This window comes from Oncorhynchus masou, chromosome 15 (assembly GCF_036934945.1).
Source record: "Oncorhynchus masou masou isolate Uvic2021 chromosome 15, UVic_Omas_1.1, whole genome shotgun sequence".
In the NCBI taxonomy this organism is placed as follows: domain Eukaryota; kingdom Metazoa; phylum Chordata; class Actinopteri; order Salmoniformes; family Salmonidae; genus Oncorhynchus; species Oncorhynchus masou.
Window position 1 is genome coordinate 8,331,212 of NC_088226.1, and position 12,888 is coordinate 8,344,099.

Consider the following 12,888-nt stretch of genomic DNA (forward strand, 5'->3'; position numbering starts at 1 on the left):
CCTCCCTACACTGGCTTCTTGTTAAGGCAAAGGATGATTTTCAAGGTTTTACTGCCAACCTACAAAGCATTACATGGACTTGCTCCTACCTATCTTTCCGATTTGGTCCTGCCGTACATACCTACACGTACGCTACGGTCACAAGATGCAGGCCTCCTAATTGTCCCTAGAATTTCTAAGCAAACAGCTGAAGGCAGGGCTTTCTCCTATAGAGCTCCATTTTTATGGAATGGTCTGCCTACCCATGTGAGAGACGCAGACTCTGTCTCAACCTTTAAGTCTTTACTGAAGACTCATCTCTTCAGTGGGTCATATGATTGAGTGTAGTCTGGCCCAGGAGTGTGAAGGTGAATGGAAAGGCTCTGGAGCAACGAACCGCCCTTGCTGTCTCTGCCTGGCCGATTCTCCTCTCTCCACTGGGATTCTTTGCCTCTAACCCTATTAGAGGTTGCTTCTACACCTGCATTGCTTGCTGTTTGGGGTTTTAGGCTGGGTTTCTGTATAGCACTTTGATATATCAGCTGATGTAAGAAGGGCTATATAAATACATTTGATTTGTTTGGGCTGTAGTCTGTTGAGAGGAACTGATATTTCACTATACAGCACAGTGAAGGGTCTCTCTGTGAATCAGGCTAGCTATAGCTTGTCAAATCTTGTACGTGCACGGGGAAGCAAACTCTAGTCAGTGTTGTGTGACTGTTAGGGAGATGAATAGACAGTGGTCCGGTGGAGTAGCTGCTCTGCTCCGGACAGAGATATTCGAAGTGGACTGGTCACACTAACTAGATGTACAATGCCTGGTTGATTCGGTGGTGATACAGCACCAAGCTCTACTGTCATGACCATCTGCTGGATCAGTATTGGCTTCCTCTTTTCACACACACAGCATTTTTTATATTTTTTTATATTACATTACATGAGATTGACTTTCAGTCAAGCCTCTCGAGTTTCATACTGGTATCTCACTATGGGATTATATTCTCCATTGAGGTAGGCCTATCTTGAGATCCTCCTTCCTCCCAGGGTATCGTATTCCATCTGTAAACCACAGCTGTGCTGGTGTCTGCTGCTTTGTATGGCACTTCTGTCATCACTTCAATATGATTAATGCTTGTTTTTATTGCCATTTGGCTCAAATTCCGGGCTGAAATTAGACACTTTGTTTTGAGTGTTGATGAACAGTGGGAGCAGTACATCGATGAGCTCAGGTCCTAGACAGGTCCTAAATCGTGACTGAATCATAAAATCGAGATTTTGTTGCACCCTTCTGTTTTTTGTTGTAAAAATGGTGATCTCCCATGCCTCTGCCCCTGCTTTATCCTCGTCAATCTTGAACTGCAACAATTTTTTAGAATTTGAGAATCACATCTGATTGAAATTGAAATACTAGTGACACACATGTCATTTTGCACAATTCCTCAACTGTAAATATTTCAATATCTGGTGAAGCATGCTATCAGCAATGTGTTGCTTTCCTGATTTTTTTGTGCGTATGTGTGTGTGAAAAACCACAAAGAGTGTGAAAAACCACAAAGAGAGCAGGGCTCTTTGGACAACTTTGGTCCCCACAAGAATAGTGAACAAACAAAAATTTGATCAACTGGGGACATTTTGTTGGTCCCCACAAAGTCAAAAATCTATTTCTAGAAGGTTTAAGGTTAAGATCAGAATTAGTGTTAGGGTTAGAATTAGGTTTAGGAGTTAGGATCCGTTTTAGGGATAGGATTAGGAGCTAGTGTTAGGGTTAAGTTTAAGGTTTTGGGTTAGGGTAAGAGTACGAGCTAGTTTAGAGGTTAGGGAAAATAGGATTTTGAATGGGACTGAATTTTGAGTCCCCACAAGGTTAGATGTACAAGACTGTGTGTGTGTTTGTGTATTTTATCAGTAAGACAGAGACAACCGTTGACCAGCGTATAGTCATACAGCATTTCTTGCAGCCTGCCATTTATATGATGGTGTGTGTGTTTTCCCAGTACCTATGATGGTATGTGTCTGTATATGAAACTCTTTGACCTGGCCTCAAAGTGGAAGTCATTCACCCACTCCCTGACAGTCAGCTGCCAGCAACCCCAAAGTGGCCTGCTCACATTCCACCCTTGGTGAGGGAGGTTGATTTTTCTCCTCTTCTGACTCACCCCTCCCCTCAAACGCCCCCTTTGTTTTTATCTCCTTAAAAGGTTACCTTGTTATACCACTTTCGCATTCCCAAAAGACAAACAGTTATGGCACAGTATCAACACAACGGAAAAATTAAACACTGTTGAGAGATAATGGGTGCCTTGCCTGAGAGAGGCCACGACAACACATTCTTCTAGTACACAGAACAGAACATGCATATCGTTAAGCCTGTAATCCGGGGGCTGTATATGGTCAGGGTTCCTGGAGAAGGGAGACCATAGACCAGTTCCTCAGAAGTGAAGAAGACAAATCGGAGGGGGTGCAGGCATTGTGGGTAGTGTCTACCGTGGCCTATTTTGCCTGGGACCCCCCCCCCCCCCCCCATTTTACCCCCAGCTAGACATGCCACAGCTGCGTTGCAATGGGGAGCGGGTTCACTCAAGGTTCTGCTGGTGACAACTTGTTTTGTGGTGGCATGAGAGGTGTGGCCTGGGACAGGGAGGGTGGAGCTGACCTACATTCTGCCTGGGCCTGCAGCAGCACTGTACTGTACTGTAGCAGATACTCAGAAAAACCACAAAGAGAGCAGGGCTCCCCTTAACAGAAAGTCTCTCAGACTGAGGCACATCCAGGACTCGCTGGAACTCCAACACACACACATTCCCAGTCATTCCACACACTCTGGAACCTCTAAAATAACAGCTGGCCTGAGGGACGCTAAAAATCTCTTTAGTATTGACTGTTAAGTTGTTGAACTTGTCTCTGTGTCCCTCCCAAGGCTCACTGTCTCTCCCTGTTCCACCCACTAAATACGCTTATCAGGGCTATATTCCATGAGGACACATAACACCTGTTGCCATAGTGAAAGGGCAGATGGCTGGGCCATTTCCAAAGTTCCCACTGGGCACACACTGGTTGACTCAATGTTGTTTGAACCAACGTGGAATAGATGTGGACTTGACGTCTGTGCCCAGTGGGTCAACACTGTCAGAGCCAGGGATGGGCAAAAATAACAAAATGCAATTACAAAATACAGAATACCATAAAGATCAGGTCGGAACTCATTAGAATAATACTCAGCATGCTTTGCAATTGTTCATTTTTACATTTTACATATAAATACATTTATATTTAGTTCATTTGGCAAATGCTTTTATCACACCATAGTGCTATCAGACTTCTGATACCAATGTAGGGTGAAAGGGGGGCAACAAAATGTGAACCGCTATGAACAAATGTATGGAAAAGTATTTTGTATTTTGAAAATACAAATTACAGTATTTTGAAAATACTAAATATATTGGAGTGTAGTTCAGCCCAGTGAAATTCAAATGACAAAATACTAAAATAATTAAAATATGTATTTCAAACCGTCATTAGGTGTTGCCTGAAAACAGTAACAGACACCCTCCCCACCCATAAGATGATGTGGCCACTAATATTACGCAAAGACTTGAAGATGAGGACATGCTGGCCGGTTGTGAAATGTTTGTTGGCAATGTTAAGCATTCTCTCTTTCTCTCTCTCTCTCTCTCGCTCATATACACATTACATTGTGACGGCTGATGCAATATTTGCGCCACAGATGAGGAAATAAAAACAAAGGGAAGGGAGGGTAATTTGCTTTAAGCCCGCCCTCATTCATACATGTAAGGGGCATCATGCACCCCGAAAAATATGATGGGGAACAAAGCACGTGAGGATGGATGTGGGATGGCCCCGACGGGGGCAGACTCCCCGGGAATTTAGCACACCTAAAACAGCTTTTCCCTGCAATTCCTGCAGTCATAATCATTATGCTTAATTCTACGTAAAAAACGATGTATATTTTTCTGCGTATCTAAACACACAGACAACTCATGTCTGTAGCCTCCTGACTGGTGGATTTTTTTTTAAATAAACTAAATATGCTTCTCTACATCTCAGCTAAAATCTGGGTAAAAGACAAAGGAATTTGAGTCGTATTCAGTACATGTAGTTATTGCTTGCTTTTCTAAAGCAGGAGTCTTCAAACTTTTCTTGTAGCTACGACATAACTAATACATACAATACAGCTTTAGGGACACCCCTGTCTCAAAAACGAATGGTTTCAGTTGCTTAAATTCAGTAAATTAAGCTTTTCCTCCCAACTGTGCCGTTCTGCTTGTAAAATGATGACTAACTTTACCACTTCATGTAAAAATGGAAAACTGCAATTGGTTAAACTATATCTACTTGAATATAAAGTTGAATCCCCCTTATCCTAAAATGTAATATATTAAGACGATTATGACAATTTATTATATGAAAATTGTGCCATTTGCTAATTGTTTTGCTGGTTAAACAAAGTTTAGCAATGTGCTGTGGAAAGATTTGCGCTGGAGGAGATGGCTGCTGTTTTATGGGCTGTTAACCAACTGTTTTTTTCACATTGTTTGTAACTTATTTTGTACATAATGTTGCTGCTACCGTCTCTTATGACCGAAAAGAGCTTCTGGACATCAGAACAGTGATTACTCACCTTGAACTGGACAACAACAAAAAATCTTTAACTAGTCGGTTGAGAGGGATTTACTCAAACACCTGAACAGGCCCTCATCCCCGTCATTTGCAGGAGACGACGGTATTGAGGAAGGCGATCGGGGTGCCTTGTGAGGATCCGGCGATGAGTGGCTAATCTGCCTTTGCAATCGATACTATTGGCCAACGTACAATCGCTGGCAAAGAAAGTGGACGAACTACAAACACGTTTATCCTACCAACGGGACATTAAAAACTGTAATATCCTATGTTTCACCAAGTCATGGCTGAACAACGACATGAATAACATGCAGCTAGAGGGTTATGCACTGTATCGGCAGGATAGAACAGCATGCTCTGGTAAGACAAGGGGTGGCGGTCTACGAATATTTCTAAATAACAGCTGGTCCACGATATCTAAAGAAGTCTTAGTCTTAAGGTTTAGCTCGCCTGAGGTAGAGTATCTCATGATAAGCTGTAGACCACACTACCTAGGGAGTTTTCATCTACATTCTTTGTAGCTGTCTATTTACCAACACAAACCGTTGCTGGCACTAAGACCACACTCAATTAGCTATATACAGCCATAAGCAAACAGGAAAACGTTAATCCAGACGCGGCGCTCCTCGTGGCCGGGGACTTTAATGCAAGAAAACTTAAATCCATTTGACCTAATTTCTACCAGCGTGTTAAATGTACAACCAGAGGGAAAAAAACTCTAGACCACCTTTACTCCACACACAGAGATGGGTACAAAGCTCCCCTTCGCCCTCCATTTGGCAAATCTGACCATAATTCTATCCTCCTTATTCCTGCTAAAAGCAAAAATTAAAGCAGGGCGCATCAGTGACTCGGTCAAAAAAAGTGGTCAGATGAAGCAAATGCTAAGCTACAGGACTGTTTTGCTAGCACAGACTGGAATATGTTCCGGGATTCTTCCGATGGCATTGAAGAGTACACCACCATCAGTCACTGGCTTCATCAATAAGTGCATCGATGACGTCGTCCCCACAGTGACTGTACGTAATACCCCAACCAGGAGCCATGGATTACAGGCAACGTCCGTACTGAGCTAAAGGGTTAAGATGCTGCTTTCAAGGAGCGGGACTCTAACCCGGAAGCTTATGAGAAATCCAGCTATGCCCTCCAACAAACATTCAAACAGGCAAAGCGTCAATACAGGATTACGGTTGAATCGTAATATACACGCTCGTTGGATGTGGCAGGGCTTGCAACTATTACAGACTACAAAGGGGAGCACAGCCGAGAGCTGCCCAGTGACACGAGCCTACCACACTTGAAACTACTTCTATGCTCGCTTAGAGGCAAATAACACTGAAACATGCATGATCGCACCAGCTGTTCCGGAAGACTGTGTGATCATGCTCTCCACAGCCGATGTGAGTAAGACCTTTAAACAGGTCAACATTCACAAGACTGCAGGGCCAGACGGATTACCAGGACGTGTACTCAGAGCATGCGCTGACCAACTAGCACACGTCTTCACTGACATTTTCAACCTCTCCCTGTCCGAGTCTGTCATACCAACATGTTTCAAGCAGACCACCATAGTCCCTGTGCCCAAGAACACTAAGATAACCTGCCTAAATGACTACCGACCTGTAGCACTCACGTCTGTAGCCATGAAGTGCATTGAAAGGCTAGTCATGGCTCACATCAACACTATAATGCCAGAAACCATAGACCCACTCCAATTTGCATACCACCCCAACAGATTCACAGATGATGCAATCTCTATTGCACTCCACACTGCCCTTTCACACCTGGACAAAAGGAACACCTACAGTGGGGCAGTGGGGAGTGTGTGAAAACCTTTGTGAAGACTTACAGAAAACATTTGACCTCTGTCATTGTCAACAAAGGGTATATAACAAAGTATTGAGATAAACTTTTGTTATTGACCAAATACTTATTTTCCACCATAATGTGTAAATAAATTCATAAAATCCTACAATGTGATTTTCTGGATTTTTTTTCTCATTTTGTCTGTCATAGTTGAAGTGTACCTATGATGAAAATTGCAGGCCTCTCTCATCTTTTTAAGAGGGAGACCTTGCACAATTGGTGGCTGACTAAATACTTTTTTGCCCCACTGTATATGAGAATGCTGTTCATTGACTCCAGCCCAGTGTTCAACACAATTGTGCCCTCAAAGCTCATCACTAAGCTAAGGAGCCTGGGACTAAACACCTCCCTCTGCAACTGGATCCTGGACTTCCTGACGGGCTGCCCCCAGGCGGTAAGGATAGTTAACAACACATCCGCCACGCTGATCCTCAACACGGGGGCCCCTCAGGGGTGCGTGCTCAGTCCCCTCCTGTACTCCCTGTTCACTCATGATTGCATGGCCAGGCACGACTCCAACACCATCATTAAGTTTGCTGATGACACAACAGTGGTAGGCCTGATCAGCGACAACGACGGGACAGCCTATAGGGAGGAGGTCAGAGACCTGGTCGTGTGATGCCAGGACAACAATCTCTTCCTCAACGTGATCAAGACAAAGGAGATGATTGTGGACTACAGGAAAAGGAGGACCGAGCACACCCCATTCTCATCGATTGGCTGTAGTGGAGCGGGTTGAGAGCTTCAAGTTCCTTAGCGTCCACATCACCAACAAACTAACGTGGTCCAAGCACACCAAGACAGTCGTGAAGAGGGAACGACAAAACCTATTCCCCCTCAGGAGACTGAAAATATTTGGCATGGGTTCTCAGATCCTCAAAAGGTTCTACAGCTGCACCATCGAGAGCATCCTGACGGGTTGTATCACTGCCTGATATGGCAACTGCTCAGCATCTGACTGTAAGGTGCTACAGAGGGTAGTGTGTACGGCCCAGTACATCACTGGGGCCAAGCTTCCTGCCATCCAGGACCTATATACTAGGCAGTGTCAGAGAAAGGCCCCAAACAATTGTCAGACTACAGTCACCGAAGTCATAAACTGTGGCAAGCGGTACCGGAGCGCCAATTCTAGGTTTCAAGAGGCTTCTTAACAGCTTCTACCCCCAAGCCATAAGCCTCTTGAACATCTAATCAAATGGCTACCCAGACTGTTTGCACTCCATGCTAGCTAAAATAGATAGACAAGCTAGCTACGGTAACTTGGTTGATAGCAAATGGAAATGGTTTCTTGGTAGCTAGTTATGAGGTTTGGAAATTGGGAAGCTATCTGGGCTAGCTAAAGCCAACTTCCTAAAAGTGCTAAGTGGCTAGTAGCCTAGTATTGCAGAGAGAAAAAAGCCAAATGTGTCCTGTTTAAATTTTTACACAGGACAAATCCTAAGGGGGCACGTGCCCCTGTGCCCCCTATGGGCATGACGCCTATGCACACATGCACACACACGCTGCACACATGCACATGCACACAACCATCATCAGGCTGAGGAACTTTGTTCTGGGCTCCCAAACTGAGCCATATGAATGGAAAACAACACTATGTAACACTTCACACTGAAACACAGGGCCCTGTGTTACTCAACACACAGTAGCAGGTTGTTTAATACTCCTGTAATGTTTTCTACACCAGATCAGTAAACCCTTCATAAATTGCCTGTTCACAGGCATATTGCACACATTTTTGGAAGATTGCCAAGGCCCCACCGAAACTAGGTCTGGCGTATGCCCTGATCTCAGTGACAAACTTCATATCTGGCTGATTGCCAGTTGTTGTTGTGTCTGGTTGCATAATAAACCATTCTACATTACCGGTTATCCCTGACATTTTATTGTGTTTAATTATGATGACCATAAAGTACATGTTTGAATGAGATTGTCAGTGTCCTGTTTATGACTTTGACTACTTTTATAGTGCTGCTTGCCTGCTTTTGTTTTTGTCAGTTGCAAATGATCACACTTTAGACTAGGACGTGATTGTGACAGTTTTAATATTGTCTCAGAAATGTCTACTAATGTACTAATAGTATCTATTAGTGCTTTTCAAGATAACTGTTGAATGTTTTCAACATCACATTTGTTTTTGTTGTGCATTACAAGTTGCGTCATATTGACAATGCTGTACTAGTTTATGTAGCCAAGTGTTACAGAGCTAGCTATCGTTTTAATCTGTGATTTCATCACATTGAAAGTGTCTGTTTGCAGTGATAAGCACATCGCCTCTGTAGGGGAATTCCTTCCCAGTATAAAATGAGGCCATGGAGGAGAGAAGCCCTGTCATGAGGCCCACAATATCTCAATTGTCCCCCTGCTAAGGGTAACCCAAACAGCAGAGATCACCTGGCTGAGAGGGAGGTTTGTTTGGGTGGAGCACCACCACCTGTTAGGTGACGCATGGCTTCTGAGCTTAGGAAGCTCTCCTCTGGTCCAACAGGAAGGAAACTCAGGGGGAAGAAACACAGCCAGCTCTTTGTTATAACTCAGACTTATGCTCCGCTCCATTACTGCCCCTCCTTTCACTATTTCTCTCTCTCAAATGTTTAAACCATTTCTCTTTCTCTCTATTGTTTAAACCATTTCTATCTCTTCTCTCCCTCGCTTATCCCCTGATTCCCCATGTAGGCCTCTCTCTCACCCTCAGTTTCCCACATGTTCCCCTCTCTCTGTTATATAGTCTGACCTACTTTCTAATAAGAGCTACATTATATGGTTACATAAGAGCAAGACTGTCTCTGCAGTTGATACACTGATGCCACAGCTCTGCTGTGTTCTGTCTCACAGAGGGGGTGCTGGCACTGGAAGACACCACAGTGCCCGAGGCTACATAGGTCCTTAGTGAGAAATAATAGTCAAGTGTGAGCTCTTATTCCTTTGTCATATCTCCAGCCCTTACCTGACTACCATTCAATTCCAGGACTCCGGCACTCGACTAAAGTGAAATTAAATAAATTAACACCCCAACATTTCATTGAAATACTTTTGCCCTCAGAACAGCCTCAATTCGTGGGGCATGGACTCTACAAGGTATCGAAAGCGTTCTACGGGGATGCTGGCCCATGTTGACACCAAATGCTTTCACCTGGTCAGTCTACGTCTTGGAAAGAACAGATCTTAATGCTTTGTATACTCAGTGTATAAACCATATTGTTTATCTTATTTACATTATGACACTCCTCCTTATAACACATCAATAGACACACCTATGTAAGTGAAACTTGTGATTGGAGGTTGGGTTGTAACTGGAGAGGAGTGGGTCTGAACGTAGGGAGGGAGGGGTTAGAAGTAGACCTTGACATAGGCCACTCCCCAGATCTATTCACTGAGCCGCTCTGGACCAGTTTGAGGGCTGTTATGTTGCGTAACCATTATGTAACAGAGTTTCATGGGACACAAAGCCTCTCATTCCCTCCCCCCTGCCTTCCACCTACTCATGTTTTTTGCACAGTTCAATGTATGTCTATTGCAAGGAATGTTTTGAATCTTTCCATTCAATTCCAATGCTCTTTTGATTTGATGCAAACAAATACCAGGATATTAAAGCATGAGCCATGTAACCTTTGGGTACTGTTTTCAAAACAGAGATTTGTATAAGTGTATGTTTATTTAATAGTGATGTTCATTCCATCCGTGTATGACAACAGCCATGCTAGAGGTTTCTTTTTTCAAATAATGAACTGCAAGGAATTGCCCCTTTTAGGCCATGGCTTGTGGAAAAATGTGGTCTTGTCAACAGTAGAGAGGCTGTTGCATGCCATTTTTGTGCTGTGTGTGTGCATGGTAGGATCTGATGGCAGTGGGTGGTTTTGAATCCGGGTTGTAGTTGTCACTTACCACAGCTGAGCAGGGGTTAAGTAGTGGTTTGGTCTCAAGTTCAATACCTGTATTTTCCTCACATAAAAACAACAACGAATTAACCATTAAATGCATGTCTTTCATCAAACGAGTAGGTCCATATGTCTTTCACAACCACAGCGTTTGGTTCGGGTGTTGCGTGCTGTAGAAGCTGGGGGAATTCCAATCTCTAACATTAATATCTGACTTTGATTTGCCCCTGCTGTGAAACCCAGAGGTGTCTGCAACCTGCCCCAGAAATGTGTGAAAAGGTTGCAGCGTGTCACACTGGACATGAGACAGGGCTGTGTAATCCTGTGGCCCCCTCCCACGCTGGCTGCTCCACTGACCCTCTTCCCCAGGCTGGGAGGGACAGCCAGGTAACTGGAGAGCCTTGTTTGTGCTTTGTTTGCCAGGAGGTCTATTCTGCAGGAATCATTTTGTGACCTGCACATCCAGTCCCCTCCAGCCCCAACCTCTCTCTCCTCACTCCCTCCCTCCCTCTCATCTTCTCATGTCTTCCTCTCATTCCACTTTCTCACATTGACCTACTTTTCTCCTAACCTGTTTATGCAAGCGACCACGTGCGCCAATCAAATCAGGAAAAGGTCTAACACAGTAGAATCAGTGAGACGAGTGCTGCAGTTGTCAGGGAATGTCACCTTGACACTATAGCAGGGTGACATCAGTCGCACCACCCAGACCAAGCATGGGCTGAACGCAAGGCAAAAATATTTTGTGTGAGTTTGTGAAGGGCATTGAGGTGTCAGCCCTCAAAGAGCTGCTTTGTTTGCAGGCTTAGTCCAGGTCACTCCCTCCCTTTGTCTTTGTGTTGTTATGAACATAACCTCGTTGTGTGTTTTGGGAGGGCGGCAGAGAAGATAGGATGAGGAAAAGACGCTGCCCCACTGGGCTCTGCCTTGATTTCCATCCCCATGTATTCTTCTCATGACAGGTCTGCTGTGACACTGAACTTGGGCCTGGAGAGCTGGCAGCAGGGACAGACTATTTCTGCACTTACTTTGTAGGTCAGAGCCATGGACATGCCATGGATGAGAGCCATGGACCTGCCTGCTGAGTGAGAGCCATGGACCTGCCTGCTGAGTGAGAGCCATGGACCTGCCTGCTGAGTGAGAGCCATGGACCTGCCTGCTGAGTGAGAGCCATGGACCTGCCTGCTGAGTGAGAGCCATGGACCTGCCTGCTGAGTGAGAGCCATGGACCTGCCTGCTGAGTGAGAGCCATGGACCTGCCTGCTGAGTGAGAGCCATGGACCTGCCTGCTGAGTGAGAGCCATGGACCTGCCTGCTGAGTGAGAGCCATGGACCTGCCTGCTGAGTGAGAGCCATGGACCTGCCTGCTGGACCTGCCATGATGAGCCATGGACCTGCCTGCTGAGTGAGAGCCATGGACCTGCCTGCTGAGTGAGAGCCATGGACATGCCATGGATGAGAGCCATGGACCTGCCTGCTGAGTGAGAGCCATGGACCTGCCTGCTGAGTGAGAGCCATGGACCTGCCTGCTGAGTGAGAGCCATGGACATGCCATGGATGAGAGCCATGGACCTGCCTGCTGAGTGAGAGCCATGGACCTGCCTGCTGAGTGAGAGCCATGGACATGCCATGGATGAGAGCCATGGACCTGCCTGCTGAGTGAGAGCCATGGACATGCCATGGATGAGAGCCATGGACCTGCCTGCTGAGTGAGAGCCATGGACATGCCATGGATGAGAGCCATGGACCTGCCTGCTGAGTGAGAGCCATGGACCTGCCTGCTGAGTGGACATGCCATGGATGCCATGGACCTGCCTGCTGAGTGAGAGCCATGGACATGCCATGGATGAGAGCCATGGACCTGCCTGCCTGCTGAGTGAGAGCCATGGACCTGCCTGCTGATGAGAGCCATGGACCTGCCTGCTGAGTGAGAGCCATGGACCTGCCTGCTGAGTGAGAGCCATGGACCTGCCTGCTGAGTGAGAGCCATGGACCTGCCTGCTGAGTGAGAGCCATGGACCTGCCTGCTGAGTGAGAGCCATGGACCTGCCTGCTGAGTGAGATGGACCATGGACCTGCCTGCTGAATGAGAGCCATGGACATGCCTGCTGAGTGAGAGCCATGGACCTGCCTGCTGAGTGAGAGCCATGGACCTGCCTGCTGAATGAGAGCCATGGACATGCCTGCTGAGTGAGAGCCATGGACCTGCCTGCTGAGTGAGAGCCATGGACCTGCCTGCTGAATGAGAGCCATGGACATGCCTGCTGAGTGAGAGCCTGAGAACAGGCTGTGAGGTATGTTAGGACTGGGCTTAGAGAAGGAGAGGAAGCTTGCCCAGTTTTCCCTCTGGGTAAAGTGGTTTGTGTCAGGTTCAATGAGGCCTTTATAAAGTGGACTGGGGCATAAGAGAGGTCCTCTGTTCCGTGGGGGGGGGGGGGGGGTGTATGTCTGTGCGCGTCTGAGGGCGTTTGTGTTTAGTGTGGTCGTACGGGTACATCTCTGCCCTGCGTGCGTAGGTCTGCGGGCTTAT